Source organism: Schistocerca gregaria, chromosome 8 (assembly GCF_023897955.1).
Source record: "Schistocerca gregaria isolate iqSchGreg1 chromosome 8, iqSchGreg1.2, whole genome shotgun sequence".
Classification (NCBI taxonomy): domain Eukaryota; kingdom Metazoa; phylum Arthropoda; class Insecta; order Orthoptera; family Acrididae; genus Schistocerca; species Schistocerca gregaria.
Genome location: NC_064927.1, coordinates 166,348,627 through 166,366,329, shown reverse-complemented (window position 1 = coordinate 166,366,329; position 17,703 = coordinate 166,348,627). Strand labels below are relative to the sequence as shown.

The window sequence follows — 17,703 nt, the reverse complement described above, 5'->3', positions numbered from 1 at the left end:
TGCTCGGCCACACCGGACGGCCAAGCACTACATCGAATGATGCTACTCAGTACTGAAATTGCCTATTTGTTCAGCATCAAGGTAATGCTCTGTTCCTGTTCTCTTGGGACAATTTTTTCCTCTTCCACCGTCCGATTTTCCGCCACTTAAACTTTCCAGAAGGAATTAGTAATGTTTGACACCATGAAATAGGTTAATACCTGTATAAAATAAAAACCGTTTAATGCATCTTATTTATAACAGTCTACAGCAGAACAGGAACTACACGTATTATAATAACAAGAACAATATGTATTATAAGGACACGCGATTCTGGCGAATTATCAGGTACACAGCAGCAGCATTAAACTGCGGACTGCGCTGTGAAGGTACTGGCCAATCAGCAGCTGGTGCAGGGCGTCCCGTTCACCACGGGTATGGGTAGCCGTAGTATGTGTAGGGGTATCCTGAAACAAAACAAGGTGTCGAATTACATGGAGGTAATACTGAAACCACGTCATCTGATGCTACTCGGTTGTGAACTACATTCGGTATATCTGAAAGTACGATTGAGTATGGTGTACCTCATGTGTTGTTGTGTTTTTCAGTATCCATATTTCACTGAGTCACTCTTGGAATCAAGAATCGGACTTTGTAGCCGTTATTTTAGTCGGAATAGCTGGTCTTGTTCCTATCACTTTCTTAAGAAAGTTTTTGATTGTCACTCACAATACTGCTTTCTATTCCCTTGATCCCCAATTGAATGTGAAGTGGGATAACGGTCACCACAACACGCAGTTAGTAAATGACACTATGATACTCAAGAATTAATCAATTGTTAAAACTAGACCTGTGAAACGATCTCCTTTACGTTTACTGAAACGTACGTAACACAGGAGACCTTTTTTTAGGTTATGTTTTTACCACATATACTACCGAAAACTATCACAAAAGTATGTTTACTAACTAATGCTGACATTGCATACTGAAGAACTGCATCAGGTCAGTTGATAGCATAGCTTACGGAGGTTAGGTTGATCAATATTAGGACATGTCAATGTCATCCACCAACTTAATCCTACTGAGTTACAAGAAAGCATTGTCCAATTACAGAAACAAATCAGAATCAACAGCCTTTTACTCCCTGTATTTGACCCTGCCACCTTCGGAATTTGAAAGAATGTATTCCGGTCAACATTGTCAAAAACTTTCTCTAAGTCTAAATATGCTAGAAACGTAGATCTGCTTTTCCTTAATCTATCTTCTGAGATATGTCGTAGGGTCAGTATTGCCTCACGTGTTCTAGCATTTCTATGGAATCCAAACAGAGCCCAAGGTCAATTACATTCCATATTTCTTCTGTTACCCATGGATTTCTACTAACCCTCGACTTTTTACCTACTTGATCCTCCGCCGCCTTCACTATTTCATCTCTCAAATCTATCCACTCTTTTACTGTCTCTCTTTCCTCTGTCCTTGTCAATCGTTCCCTAAAGCTCTCTCTGAAACTCTATACAACCTCTGTTTCTTTCAGTTTGTACAGAACCCATCTCCTTAAATTCCCACCTTTTTGCAGTTTCTTCAGTTTTAATGTACAGTTCATAAACAGTAGATTGTGGCCGTAGTCGACATCTGGTCCTAGAAATGAAACCTGGTTCCTAAATTTCTGTATTACCATTATATAATCTATCTGAAACTTTCCAATGTCTCCAGGCCTCTTCCACGTATACAACCTTCCTTAATCATTCTTAAACCAAGTGACTGCAATGATTAAGTTATCCTCTGTGCAAAATTATACCTGGCTTTTTCCTCTTTCATTCCTTACACCTATTCCATATGCATCTACTACTTTTCCTTCTCTTCCTTTTCCTACTATCGAATTCCAGTCCCCCAGGACTATTAAATTTTCGTCTCTGAATGATTTCTTTTATCTCATCATACTATTCTCTTAGTGATCTGCGGAGCCGGTTGGCATATAAACTTGTAGTACTGTAGTGTGCTGTTCGTAGTAGCTTCAACGTGCTGCTATTTCTTTTTATTTATTACTAAACCTACTCCTGTATTACCCATATTTGATTTTGTATTTATATCCCTGCATTCAGCTGCCCAGAAGTCATGTCCCTCCAGTCACCGAACTTCACTAATTCCCACTACATATTACTTTAACCTATCCATTTCCGTTTTAAAATTTTCTAACGTACCTGCCAGATTAAGGTATCTGACAGTCCACGCTCCGATCCATACCAACACAAAATAATGGAGTAATTTTAGCAGTTGTGCACCGGTTAAATAGACTAGTATACTTTTCCTGTAGTATGAACCGTCAAATAACGAGTAAAGAAGTGACATTTTACTAACACGAACTCAATCGGGGTTGTTCAATGAGAAGGCTAGTTACATGTTTGCTAACGGAATATAACTAACCATAATTAACAAAATGTATTCTATTGGTGTTTTGTGAGTTTCATTCTAAGCATTTGAGTCAGTAAGTTACGATACATAGTCAAGCTGTTTGTATAAATATTGGTTACAATATTATATACTTTACGATTAAAAAAAAAAAAAGACTCACCATGGAGGAATTATCCGAATGGGACAGAAATCGGTAGATATGATGTACGTGTACACGCAAACAAATGCATACACTTTCAGAAAAATTGTATCATTTTTTCAAGAGAAAAAGATTCAAATCAATAATGCATTAGTCCATGTGTGGCAAGCAGTTGATCGGCTTGGCATTAATTTGATGGAGTTACCAATAACTCCATCTCCAGAGGGATATCGTGCGAAATTCTGTTCAATTAGTGCGTCACATCGTCAAAATACCGAGATGATTGGAGGACCCTACCCATAAATCTCATAACGTTATTAATCGGGGTAAGGTTTGGTAAGCATAAATAGAAGCAGTAGAAAATCTCGCCGTGTGCAGGCGGGCATTATGTTGCTGAAATACAAGTCCAGTATGGTTTGCCACGATGGGATGCAAGGAAGGGCAACATAACGAGGCTTAGAATATCGCTGACGTACCGCTGTGCTGTAAGCGTGCAGCGGATGACAGCCAAAGGGATCTTGCTACGGATAGAAATGATACTGCAGACAACCATCCCTGGTTGTCGGGTCGTATGGCGGATGACATTTTGGTATCCCAAGGCTATTTGGGGATCTCATTGACTGGAGTAGAATTGTCTGCAGTGATGAGTCCCGCTTCGAACTGAGCCCCGATGACCATCGAAGACGTGTGTGGAGACGACCCAGACACCTCTGGAATATCAACCTGTCGTCTGCCATACGGCCCGACAACCCAGAGTGATAGTCTGGGATCCCCCGTTTTGTTGTCCTTCGTGGTAAGCCGTTCTGGGCTTACATTTCAGCAAGATAATTCCCGCCCGCACAAGGCCAGATTTTCTACTGCTTGTCTTCGCGTTTGACAAACCACCCTTTGCAGCAAAGTCACCGGATTTCTCCCGAACTGAGAACGCCGGGGGCATTAAGGGCGGGGCCTTGCAACCATCTCGGTATTTTGGCGATCTAACACGCCAGTTGAATATAATTCGACATGGTATCCCTCAAGAAGACTTCCAACATTACTGTCAAACAACGCTAAGCAGAATAACTGCTTACATTAGTGACATAACGCCAACGCGTTATTGACTTCATCAGTTCGTGAAGCTCTTTCTCTTGAACACATCAACTAATCTTTCTTAAATTTTGATCATTTGTTTATCTGTGCATGTACATCACATCGATCGAGTTCCGTCGCATTCGGATAAGTCCTCTGTTGTGTGCGTCTTTTTCTTGTTGGAATGTTTAACTAAAATAGAATGAAAACTACTGCTAACTAATTCAAACAGTGATTGACGGAGAGAAAATATTTCTGAGAAGGGAGAAATCACGAATGAAGTGTCAGTGGGTTCATGTTTTGATCCACTTTCGCCCCTTCTTTATATCTAAATCTATGTCAAGATCTGTACTCCACAAGTCACCTTACATTGAGTGGAGGAGGGAAATAATCTCATGCGATTTTCGTTTTAGTGAACTAAATGTTTTTTTGTTTGTTAATGGCTAATTCTCACCTGTCTTGTGTATACAGGTGAACTTTCATTATACTTCATACCAATCTGATTATCTGAGTTTCTTTCCCTTTACTGTAATTATGAATTGATATATCAGAAGTCTTGCTTGCTGGCCACAGGTGAACTTTAAGTTGTTTCACGATACAAGTACTATTATATACAGAGACTGTGAAAGTTTATCTGTCAGCAAACTGTGTAACGCAATATTTACATTACAAAAGTTTGTCACTCATGTTGAGAGACGATAGCCATCTACTACTCACTAAGTTACGTACGCTACGCATATTAAATAAGAAAAATGAAATCCAGGACTCTGATCCATTTATCTTCATTTCACAGGCATCGCCAATGTTGAACTGGCTCTAAAGTTCGACATAGCACAGACAGTTCTATACTGTTAATTCAGTTTATAAAAAAAAATTACATTTTGTAAGAATAACTAAAAGGAGCTTCTGATGCCCAAATCACAAAACATATTGAACTGGATATTAGTCTTCGTTTTTAAATCGCAATTACCTGACATTATCAGAAGGAGGACGATCCATATATCAGTGTTAAAAAGCTTTCAATACTTTAATTGTCCGGATTGCAGTTGATACATGTTCTGCTTACGAATTTAAGGAAAGTTATATGGCCATCTTCAGATCATCGGATACGTGAATTATCAAGCCAATAAAGATAGCAATGTACTACATTTAATGCTATATAATTCGCGTGTCAGTGACATGAATTTGGGAATATAATTTGTCGAAACTACTAACCATGATATGTATCAACTGCGATTTGCACAATAAAACTTCTATTTTTGAAAACATTTTTACATTTTTTATTTGTACTTTTTCTTTTGTGATTTGTCATTTATACCATACTATACTGTCACTATAATTTATTTTCAGCCTTACTGTCGAAATTTCTCGATTACATTTGCCATCTCGTTGTGAAATTTGTATGCAGTGTCAATAAACATTACACTGTAACCTGCAAACTAAGATGTCTTCCGGTTCCTGAAAATCAAATATGTGAAAAATTTTAGGACTTCCCTTTTCTGAATCCTCTTTTAGTTTTGAGCTTTTCACTATACTGATGTATTCTAATTGAAGCTGTAAAACTGCCATAAATATTCTTTAGAACACTTGTGGTTCTTTCTTAAACGCTCTCACAGCAGTCTTTGTTCACACAGCCAAAAACGTTCTCAAAATCTTCGGATTTCTGGGACAGTAGTAAATGATACCCATTTTCCTATTGAAAATAGTCCACTGCTGAGCATATACTTCTAAACTAATCCTGTTATTCAACTGTTTAAAATCAACTGCGAAGAAGGAAAACTAGATTTCAATAGTTAGAAATATACCGGTTGTAAAAGACAACCGCTTACAACATATAACAGCGACAAAGATGAAACCGAAACGAAGGTTGCTTTTGTGGGAAATTTGAGACTGTATTCCGGATTGGTAGACCACAAGTGTCCTGTATCAATTTTTTTGGTCTTCTCTTGCCATACACCATTGAGGGACTTCCTAAACAGTTATACTTTACACCTCGGATATTTGCCTTTGTGAATATGGATAGCCGTGGCTGATGTTGTCTATGTGTCACGAGTCTATTACTTACCAGGAACTCCCCAGCCGGGGTATTTGTGGCCCCAAGGTGGGTAGTACCCAGGGTATGGATAGGGATACGGGTATCCCTTGTATGGGTAGCCATCCGGTGTCGCACACGTCTCAGTAACCACCAACAGTGCGAGGCAGGCCATAGCAAGGAGACACACCTGCAACATGCCACATGATATCAGTGCGACCAGCAATCATTGCTTACTCTGGGTATTACTCTTACGCTGCTGGTTTTCAGACAAGAATAGCACACAAAAAGAAACTGGGCATTGAGTAAAACGAAGCGAGATCATCCTGATTTAGGTTTTCCATGGTTTCCCTTAGTTACGTCAGACAAGTTCCAGAATGGTTTCTACTGCAAGGTAACACTGGGCGACTGAGTGTCCCATCTTTGTCACATTGGACCTGTAAATAGACGCTGAAGAGCCAAGGTGTTGGGATCACCTGCTTCATAGCGTGTTGGCAGACTTTCGGAAGACAATACTGATTTGCTCACGCTGTTCTTACGGAGGATAATTTCTTCCGGTATTTCGAATAGCGTCTTATCTTTTATTGGTACCCGTGCTGACTAACTGGCGAAGTAATTGTAAAAGAAGCCTATGGAAGTACACGATTATATTGATTTGCGAATAATGCATTACAGGGAATTGTTTTTCAATAAATCGACACATTAATATTGGTGCTGAATGTGCAATACTGGAATGTTCCAAATTCCACAAATTTCGTGTGCTGACGTGTGTGGTTTCAACCTTGGTGTAACTGTTTTTTGAGAATGGAAACATGGTCCAGGAAGCCTTTATTCTTTTTATTATCTAAGCGCTTGGCCAATTTCTAAATCTGGTTGTTTTCAAGCACTTATCTTAAACTTCCAGCTACATTTTACATTATGATATAACGCTGGTACATGTCGACAGCAATACATCTCGTTTCTGTGCGTGTATATGGCACAAACCGAGCGAGGTGGCGCAGTGGTTAGACACTGGACTCGCATTCGGGAGGACGACGGTTCAATTCCGCGTCCTGGCATCCTGATTTAGGTTTTCCATGATTTCCCTAAATCGCTCCAGGCAAATGCCGGGATGGTTTCTTTGAAAGGGCACGGCCGACTTCCTTCCCCGTCCTTCCCTAATCCGATAAGACCGATGACCTCGCTGTGTGGTCTCCTTCCCCACAGAACCCAATCCCCCCCGCCCCCCAAAAGGCTATACGGCACAACAACAATACTGTATTGTACATGATGACGTATAGGTACAACTTGTTCCCTCTATACTGGTGGTTGTCGATTAGATAGATACTGATCGTTGGCAAGATTCCGGTCCGGTATACAATACAGCGCCCACAGATGCAGAAACAGAAGAATCTAAAGTCCTTTAGGATACACCAGAGAAGGATCTTAAACTTTTAAATAGAAATATTAAATTTTTAAATAGAAATATAAAACACAATAGAAAGACATTTGAGCATGTTAGTTAGGTTTAATTAGTCCTAAGTTCTAGGCGACTGACGACAATAGAATGGAAAATATAAGCTTATAAGTAACAAAGACAGGGAGAATCGTAGGTAGTGAAGGAAAGAGTATGCAAAGCCTTCTTTCATGTTAAAATGAAATAAATGACGGATCATTAAAGGTTCAAATGGTTCAAATGGCTCTGACCACTATGGGACTCAACTGATGTGGTCATCAGTCCCCTAGAACGTAGAACTACTTAAACCTAACTAACCTAAGGACATCACACACATCCATGCCCGAGGCAGGATTCGAACCTGCGACCGTAGCAGTCGCACGGTTCCGGACTGCGAGCCTAGAACCGAGAGACCACCGCGGCCGGCGATCATTAAAGGAAACGGCTAATAATAATTATACTATAATGCGGAAGAAAGGAGCAATGAGGACGTACGACTCGATGATAATTACGTCTCTAGACACCTTAGAGCAACACAAGAAACCAGTTGTAGATCAGGCTCGTCCAAAGTGTGGCTAGCGCTCGCGAACGCCGGAGGCCAGTGCCCCGGGAGAATTCGTTGTGCTATTGCAGGGGCCGAGCCGCTTAGTTGACCCTGCCGTTCGTCAGCCGCGACTCGCCATGCCGTTTCTTATGGAAGACAGACCGCCGCGCCAGCAGCGGTCAAAAGCATTGAGACGACACAACACCGTTCATCAACAGACGTAGGGCTACAGTTGATCGACATGGAGGGTCAACAGCAGCAGACAAAACAAGGAAGAAACGGAGCGTCCGCACTATTTAAGCCCGAGTGGGAAATTAATTTCTTTTGTACTGCTGTCGAGAATAATGCCAAATGTTTAGTATGTTATCGGAACCTCAGGTATTTCAAAAAGTACTAGACTGAACGGGACTTTAATACCTGTGACAAAGATCAGTTCGAAAATTGAAGAACTGAAAGGAAATTTAATACAGCATTACAGTGAAGTGACAGTTTCCTATTGTATGACTCCTTATTATTTATAAAGATGGTAAATAAATCTATATTTTATAATCTGATATAACATCCAGCAATGTGCCAGTTGTCTAATATCAGACTGTCAGCCATAAATAACATTTATTTTCTGTTAATATTTAAATTGGGGTTGAATTAAACCTCGTCGCATAGACATAAGAAAAAGTATCAGGTGTGTTATTTTTTGCCATTTTCTGAAAAGCCGTCAAATACGCTGTCTCCGACAGCAAAGTCCCATTAAGAGTCTTTCTTTGTTTTTGTCTGTTTGTGTTGAGATAGATGGGGAAACATATGTTGTAGTTTGGTGCCGGACGGTGTGGCCGAGCGGTTCTAGGCGCTTCAGTCTGGAACCGCGCGACCGCTAAGGTCGCAGGTTCGAATCCCGCCTCGGGCATGGATGTGTGTGATGTCCTTAGGTTAGTTAGGTTTAAGTAGTTCTAAGTTCTAGGGGACTGATGACCTCAGATGTTAAGCCCCATAGTGCTCAGAGCCATTTTGTAGTTTGGTCTATGTTTTCAATTAATTAAAACGCAAATACTCCAATAGATTTTGCGATCACATTTCGCTGTCCTTTCTAGTGTCTATGACCTCTTTTCACAGGAACTGAGGGAAAACGCTCTTAAAACAAATCTTTTTTGTTAGTTTTTTATCTGGGTTTCAACGAATGAAAAAATCAATTGTTAAAAGCAGGATTGTAAAAATTTAAGTGTTTTTGCCGTGGTAGGCGTAGGATACAGGTGGGAAAAGTTTGCGCGCAAGTTACAAATGCTCTCTGAAAATTACGAAAGCATGAAAAAAATCTTTGCTGGGGATCTCATCACGGATTGCCAGGTCGACTCGACGGCTTGTATTTGTCCAGCAGATCCCACAGGATAATTAGAAAAAGTAGGTCTTTTGCCAAGTCGAATATATGGCCTCAGATATGGAGCAGCAAGTAATGAAGAGTGCGGCAAACTTCGTTTCATTTTCTATCGCTCTTGACGAGTCCACGAACGTTGCGGACATATCTCAGCTCGTCATATTCAGTCGGGGTGTCGACGACAAACTGCGTGTCAACGAAGAATTTGTCGACCTTATACCATTAAAAGACACAACGACGGGTTTGGATATTTGTGTAGCCATTGAAAACGTGTTCGAGTCAATGGGTTTAAAATGGGCACGCCTGACCAGTGTAACAACGGATGGAGCCCTTGCGCTACGAGGGATACGCTCTGGATACCTGGGATACGTCGGGTGAAAAATGGCTTAACTCGGCTGTTCCTCATTCGCGGCAGTCCATTGTCTGGTACACCAGGAGGTATATTGAGCGAAGATTGTCAACATAAAAATGTTATGGACACAGTTGTTCGAATGGTTAGTTATCTTCGCTCGCATTGACTCTAACATCGGCAATTTAAAGAATTTCTGGCTAATATCGAAGCTGAATATGTGGACATCCCCTACCACGTCGAAGTAAGCTGGATGAACAGAGGGAAGGTGCTTTATCGATTTTTCTCTTTGAGGGCCGAAATCAATACCTTTTTGGAAATGAAAGGACGCTCAGAAGAATTACTTCGTGATCCTAAATGGGTGGCGAGTTTGGCTCTTTTGAGTGACCTAATTGGTCATTTAAATACTTTGAATATTTCACTCCAAGGTGAAAATCACTCTGTTGTTGAAGCATTTAAAGGAAACTTGTTTTGAGGGAAGAGTGGAACATTATGTATAATTCCCTGCATTAGACATCGTTAAAGAGTTTTTCAAATTGTGTTCAATTCATTAGCTAATTACAAACAGAGTTTGAAAACAAACGTTTGGAGATAAGTCAGCTTCACCCCGCCTTACAAATTTTTTTTGCTCCTCTTCTCTGTGGTCAGAGGACGTCTTAAAAGTGTTTCAACTACAGCTGATTTACCTGCAGTGCAATATCGTCCCGAAGGACCGCTTTCTTACGTCTAAAACTTTGGATAACTGTTCCTCTTTTGAACAAACACGCGGCCAAAGTTCTCTCAGTGTTTGGTTCCACGTATATTTGTGAGCGCTTTTTCTCCCTTTTAAAGCTTGATAAACTAAGAACGGTTCACTTCTTAGCGATAAAAATTTGATTAATTCTTTGACGTTAGCAGTCTCCCGGAATATTGTACCAGTCCTAGACAAAATCATTTCCTCGAGAAAGAAAAAAACGTCTAAAATATTAAGCGTCTTCTCTAACAATGTTGACTGTAAGGATTAAAGGTCCTTATAGCCTCAATTCTATTTTTTAATAAGTTTTCAAACTTGGTCAATTAAAGTTATTGTGTACGAAACAGCAGACTAAGGACCTGCTGTCTAAACTCTGAAAACGGATAAAAAAAGCTGTAGGACGAAGCGCAACAAAAAATATTTACTTGTAACTACTAACAGTAAGAGTGAGACTCTATATCCCTTACGTAAAATTATTTCTAAAATAGAATATTTATGATAGTATTTCATTTAAGAAATTGATACACCTTTCAGAAGACGCCTACTGTACACATGACGAGCGTGCATGTGCAATACTAATAGAACAACCTGTGGGTCAATAAATTCTTGTTTTGGATATCGTTTTCTAAAGTTTTGCGTAGTAATTCTGCCACACGGACACTAATTGTTACCTAAACAGTAAATGGTTTGCATGTTTTACAGCTCAGAGAGCACTTTTACAGAGCTGCGCGTCCTCTGTTGTTTTGTTTACGTTTGATCTGACCGCAGGACAGTACAGCGCAGAGCAGTGCTGTGCGGTCTCACTCTCAAGATTACTCATAAAAACATGTTGCAGTGTTAAAAGTGTAACATTAAGGGAAGATACGTTTGCGTAGAAGACCTGCAATGAGTTTGTGATAAGGTTTGTGCATGTCATTGAGGAATTAAAAAAATATGAAATACCAAGGAAATACCAATTCCAAGGTTTACGAACTATGTAGCCCGTCTGTTATATAGGAAAATAAGATGACACAGAACGAAACAAGCAAGTACAATATGAGAAGTAGACGAAGTAGATGGCTCAGGCAACGAAATTAATCATTTTCAAAAACTGAAATTCAGTTTCGAGAGTGAAGGAGAAGGTGGGGGGGGGGGGGGGGGGGGGGACAGAAGAAAGTACGAGTATAGCTTTTCTAGATGATTGGCTTATCATGTCGGACTAGAAGTATATTTCAGAAAATTTGAAGAACTTGTGCTATTATTTTGTGGAGTTATTTAAGAGAAGAATGTAAATTCGTAAAAACCAAATGTGCTACTACATGAATTGTTTTTCCGACTTACTGTCCACTAGTCTTCCAGTACTTCGGTATCTTTCTTCGTTGTCTACAATTAGGAAAGTATAGGTTTGTGCAGGTATTTATACGAGTGAGATTTAAGATGAGGAGGACTGGATTAACGTCTAATATTCGATAGTATAATTACTGTGAACTACTTAAGGAAATCTAAAAAAAATTTTTCAAATGGCTCTGAGCACTATGGGACTCAACTGCTGTGGTCATCAGTCCCCTAGAACTTAGAACTACTTAAACCTAACTAACCTAAGGACATCACACAACACCCAGCCATCACGAGGCAGAGAAAATCCCTGACCCCGCCGGGAAACGAACCCGGGAACCAGGGCATGGGAAGCGAGAACGCTACCACACGACCACTAGATGCGGGCTAAGGAAATCTAATATTCGAAAGTATAGTTACTCCTTTTTTTTATTGAAAATCAGACTCCTCCAGCTGTATTTAAGATTTCATATTTATTTGGCTACGAGGTTGCATCCACGTCATCGTCAGGCCCGTACACTTTGATAATATCAATTGTGTGTGGCTGAGTACTAGAAGTCCGCGGTCTGAGCAATACGTGCTCCACATGGACAGCGGGCAGTGACTTACTGCCCGCCATCCATGTGGAGAGTTACTGCCCACCGCCATTGGTCTCACCGCGGACTTCTAATACTCAGCCACACACAACCGATATCAAAGTGTACGGACGTGAAGATGACGTTAACGCAACGTCGAAACTAGTAGCCAAATAAATATGAAATCTTAAATACAGCTGAAGGAGTTTCATTTTAAATAAAAAATTATACCAACTGATGTCCCACCATCATCCGTTTTAAATATGGATGTACGAAAATTATAGTTACTCTGGATACTAGCGAAGGGAGGGAAGCAGTGAGAGGATGCCTGGTTTGATTGCCAATAGTGATGATGATGGGATCATGAATCCTTTGGAAGCTAGATATTGATGCCCACTGTAAATGACGCTAAATGGTCAGAGTCATTGGGTGGACGTGGCATTTGACGAACGCTGCAAGGAGTGAATTACTCAGTTGAACTTCGTACTTCTAGGTAGCACCGCCTTACTGACACTTCTTCGCTGGGTGCAAGTCTGAAAACTCGAAGAGTGAAGCTGCTGCTCTCAGTTGAGTGTCAGGTAGGTAATTAGTGTGTTCCTAGCTTGATCTCTTACAATTTTCCAGACACTGATCAGGTAAGCCATTTTTTTCCGCATTTGTAGACAATGTGAGGTGGACGGACACTGCTTATTCGTATCTTAAACTTTTTAATTCCACTAGAAGAGAGTTTTAACGTAGATGACTTGGACAACTTGACTGCTCGCTAGTTATCGAGCACAACTGTTTCTATGTGAACAATAGGTAAAGCGATTCTTAGGTGTAAAGGATGAGGAATCTAACCTTGTAATTCACTTGTATTTAGCGAGCATAATTTCGCTACGGCGAAAACGACAGGCTGTGATCATATTATGTACCTTGCCGAAACTATTAATTCTCATGCTCTGGCAGTAGCAGTTAAAGGTAAACCACAGAAACTCTAAACGAATCGCCTGGGAAGCACAACATAGAGGAAACTAAAGAAATGACGAATAAGAAACGAGGAATCCGAATTTATAATTAACTTGTGTTTAGCGAGCATAATTTTGCTGCGGTGAAGACGGCAGGTTGTGATCATGTTATGGACCATGCCGTAACTATTTATCCTCATGCTCTGGCAGCAGCATTGAAAGGTAAACCACAGAAACTCCTAACGAATCATCTGGTGAACATCACGTAGAGCAATCAAGAGAGAGTACATGCAACAAATGGTTCTTCCACAGTGCGGAAATGTTGATAATGAAAGAAACTACGCGAAAAACGGGAAATTCACATTGTGGAAAGTGTACAGTCTAATTACTGAAACAGTTACCAATTGCTCAGGAACATAATAATTGGAACAAAAACGTTCGTAGCAAGAAAGAAAAACTGAAAAAGGAAGTATAGTGCATAATGTTCGTGTATGTCTACCCTGAGACCACATGGTGTCATGAGAGTTGCTCGAACTTCGGAGGAGAAGACATTGTATACCAATTTTATTAACGTAAAACATTGATTGTGAGCTGTATTAATTTGTAGTATTGAAATCCTATCATTTCAAATTACTAAATAATCATAATAATCAGCTGAACTGACAATAAATAGGAAGTAATAGCAATGATTAATAAATTTGTCTAGTGTAATAGTTTCTACGAATATACATGTATTCAACTATTATCAGTGCAGAAGCAACAGAACACTTCGCCAGAAATTTTCAAATTGGCAAACAATTATATAATTAAGTACTGCATCATTAAGGGCCTGTCTATTAATACGCGAAAAGAAAATACTGAATTTACTAACAGTCATGAACCCTTAGCGACGTTGTCAACTTACGCTTATCCCCCCCCCCCACCCTCCCGCTTGTGTAGCTGTTAACAATGGGAGAAACAGTTGTCATAAGCGTTTACCGAGATATCGGGCCCCTTTAAGGAATCACCGTTAGAAACAATGCTAGAAGAAGAAACTCTGTAGTGCATGCAAAGCATGACGTTTGATGTATAAAATGAGTTACTCGCTATGGAGCTAAGCGTACGTTGTTATGAAGCTTCGCTATGTGCACGTGTACTAGAGTGGAATCGAACTGGGATCCTCATGGACAATTCTGAAACAGCGAACATATGCTCATGGCCAATGCTATAAGCGACAGATTTCTCTGGGCGCGCTTTCTGACGCTTCTCGTTCGTTGAGCGAGACACACGTCTCACCCTTTTCTTCGACTCCTGAATAGCTTACTGCTCAGTTTTAATCTATTGGGGTCTTTAACAAAGCACGCACTACTCTGCAGAGAGAAAAACTGATTCTGGGGACACCGCTCAGCCTAAAGTACTTTTCACCAAATCTTTCCTTCTAACGCCATACGCTCCTGAGGACATCGACAAACAGTAGGAAAGACGGATCCTATGAAGCAGGCCATGGGGTGAGATTATATACCGAAGATAATATGATAATATTATTGTACGTGAAGGGCAAGGATTGAGGTCAGAATACCGACTGGGGACTCTGTTTTCAAATGGAAGGAAGTTAATACGCAATAACGTGTTCTAACGAAGACATGTCCTAGATTACCAAATAATCAGGAAATGAGCATTCGGGCAGAGACGGGTATCCTTCGTCTTGTAGAGACGGATTTGCCGTCACCTTGCTCTCACCTGTAAACGAAGTTTTGAGTGCCTATATGTGCAGCGTGAGGGACAATACTGAGCACAGGCACAGCGCTGTGTTTTGTTGAATGTGTGAAAGACGGGAAAGGACAAATCCCAATGCCACCACGCCGCCCGTTAGCACTAAGGAAGCTCAAATGGTTCAAATGGCTCTAAGCACTATGGGACTTAACATCTGCGGTCATCAGTCCCACTAAAGAAGCCACCGAACATAGCGGACGGATGGCAGATATAACTGAACAGCCGGTTTTTGGTTATATCGTTTTTTTTTTTCATGCTAGTTTAAACTGACTGTTAAAACCGTTTATGAAGTAACGGATTTTCGGTTATCCATTCCTACTAATATTTCCTGTAATAGACGTAGAAACCAAACAAAACATTCAAAAATTTTGACTGGCTCAGTTTCGAGTTCATACAATGAAAGTATTAAACTAAACAGGGAAATAAAAGAAAATTTAGTACATTAGCCGTACGCTGCTTTTATCGAAAAGTGGTAAGATGTTGAACACTAGAAAAAAATATTCAGTATTCTCCTATTGATACTAACTTTTTGAAACTCTGCTCAAAAATCGTGTTGTAACGGGGGATCATGCCGCTGTTTGGGCATTGCGAATAGTCAGTGCTAAATAGTGAAAATGGAGGTTGTGTTAATTTGTCCGTTTTCAAGGGGTACCACAGATAAAGACATTTTATGTACACACAGAGGCAGCTAATCAGATACATTCTAGTTCTATTGCATACTGTGAATGAATTGTCAAGTTATTAATTTATTAGCGTTTCCATAATTGTCTTCACCTTTTATTGTTTTGTAGAAATGGCAGACGGAGCTTTCACCATTAAAGCGAATTAAAAATTGTGCTTCAATGCTGTGTTCAAGTGGTTCAAATGGCTCTAAGCACTGTGGGACAACATCTGAGGTGATCAGTCCCCTAGACTTAGAACTACTGAAACCTAACTAACCTAAGGTTATCACACACATCCATGCCCGAGGCAGGATTGGAACCTGCGACCGTGGCAGCAGCGCGGTCCCGGACTGAAGCGGCTAGAACCGCTCCACAGCGGCCGCACTCATGGCTGTGTTACTTCCATATTTCCAGACTAGGGTTGGTCACATTCTGCAGTACAACAAAAGCAAGAAACTACTGAATAGACCAGATGGCACAAGTACTGCAAACTGAACGTACATACGTACCTTACACGACGACATACGACAACGGAGATATCATCGTCTCCGCAATGCTGTACCAATTCTCATGTTGTGTGTTTTTTGGGAATTTCCATCGGCATCGTCATTAAAATAGCACTGATTTTCTTTTCCCATTTTCTTAATAACGCCATATTTCAAACCAATCCAAATTTTACAAATAATATTTAATTGATATTTCGGTTTTTTACTATGTAGTAGTAGAAAATTTTAAAAATGTAATATCCGAGTCTAAAGAAATTCCGAAAAATACCGGTTATTCTCAACTAAAATACCGTTATCGGTTTAGCAGATCCGTTTCTCCATCATCACCTTAGCATCCCCATCCGACGGACTGACCCCCATCAGTATTGTAATATGTCGTCACTTTACGAGATACTGCGAAGTGATTTGATTTGTCATTTAACCCAAGACATTGAAAGTGACCTCGGTTACGGAGGCCGCCGTAGTGAAGCAAGAAAGGACAAAAGCGCACAAATATCAAAGCCTGCGTCGCCTGAGACAGAAGAAGTAATAATGCGACAGTAAAAACAAGAGAGAAATAGACTGTAGTTTGTAGCATTTTTATCGACTTCGAAATCACCAGAGGCGGCACTAGTTGCGCTGCATGTTCTTTGAGATATTCATCTGAAAATGTTTAGAAAAATCTCAAGGAACCTAAGTCAGTTTGATGAAGTGGTTATTTAAATCATCGAAATTCACTCGGCCAGAAACTCTGTTTCGCTGGGCAACATGACGCATTATTCTGTGATTAAAACCTTGTAGATCGCTTAGTGTGTGCCTTTTACATAATGACGTTCTGGCTACAGCCATTTTCCGATTCAATCTTAGAACTTACAAAACAAAGTTCAGGTTCAGTACCAAACAAATCTATACCTAACCGGGACGTAATTTGAATAGTTGACGCTCCAATTCAAGGGGTCGGTAGAAAAAAGTGCTAATCACCGAGAGTGTTTTTTGAGGAATTAGGTATTATAAGTTTGATTAGAGACATAAACACAATAAGCTAACCCATATGTGTAGCAGACAGTGTTTTCTAGCGCTACATATGGTCTCGCGGTTCTAGGCGCGCAGTCCGGAACCGTGCGACTGCTACAGTCGCATGTTCGAATCCTGCCTTTGGCATGGATGTGTGTGATGTCCTTAGGTTAGTTAGGTTTAAGTTGTTCTACGTTCTAGGGTACTGATGACCACAGCAGTTGAGTCCCATAGTGCTCAGAGCCATTTGAACCATAGGGAACTACTTGTTACCAGAACGGGTGCTTTCGAAATCGCAACATTGTGACCAGATTAACCCTTACGAAACTGAGGGTTAGTCGTTTCTTTAACCGACTCTTTCAGTTACGCACAGATATTATTGGTACAGCCGCTGAATCTTGTTTTGCAAGTTTTATCTGACGATGTGAGTAGCCGAAACGGTGATAAAGACAATTTATATTAGGTGATCTACGGTGTTTTATGCACGAGATATTCGCAAAAATGGCGTACTCTTTCAAGAAGTCTGTTTCCCGTATCAATGACGTGCCGCAGTGCTACGCACAACCTACGCGCAGGTCGTCATCGCCTGAGGCGGTACTCACCAGTGCGAGGGATCGCGCCATGGCGGTTTCTTCTTTCAGCTGTCTGGCGCGAAGCAGTGAGTGCTGATGCTGCCACCGCTCGCGCCTTTATAGCCTGCCGGACTAGCGGTCGGCTACAGGAATTGCCCAACGCTGCAGGTCATTGTTCCGCGTCCCAAATCTGTACACAGCTGGCGAGCCCCACTAGCACAAGGCTACTACTGTACTCTGTCGGGGTTGGTTGTAAAGTTGTCACAAGGCAGCTGAACATCTGTCTGTCCTTCTGCAGCATCCAGTTGATTTGTTACTCCGT

At 40.8% G+C, this 17,703-nt stretch overlaps 1 long non-coding RNA gene across 1 annotated transcript; it reads right to left on the bottom strand.

The window, feature by feature from the left end:
• Window positions 1-235: 235 nt before the first annotated feature.
• Window positions 236-17,459, bottom strand: LOC126285014 (uncharacterized). Its single transcript, XR_007551599.1, has 3 exons — window positions 17,412-17,459; window positions 5,664-5,820; window positions 236-446 (listed from the first exon to the last, which is right to left on the bottom strand). It is a non-coding gene; the product is annotated as an uncharacterized LOC126285014 (long non-coding RNA).
• Window positions 17,460-17,703: the final 244 nt, after the last annotated feature.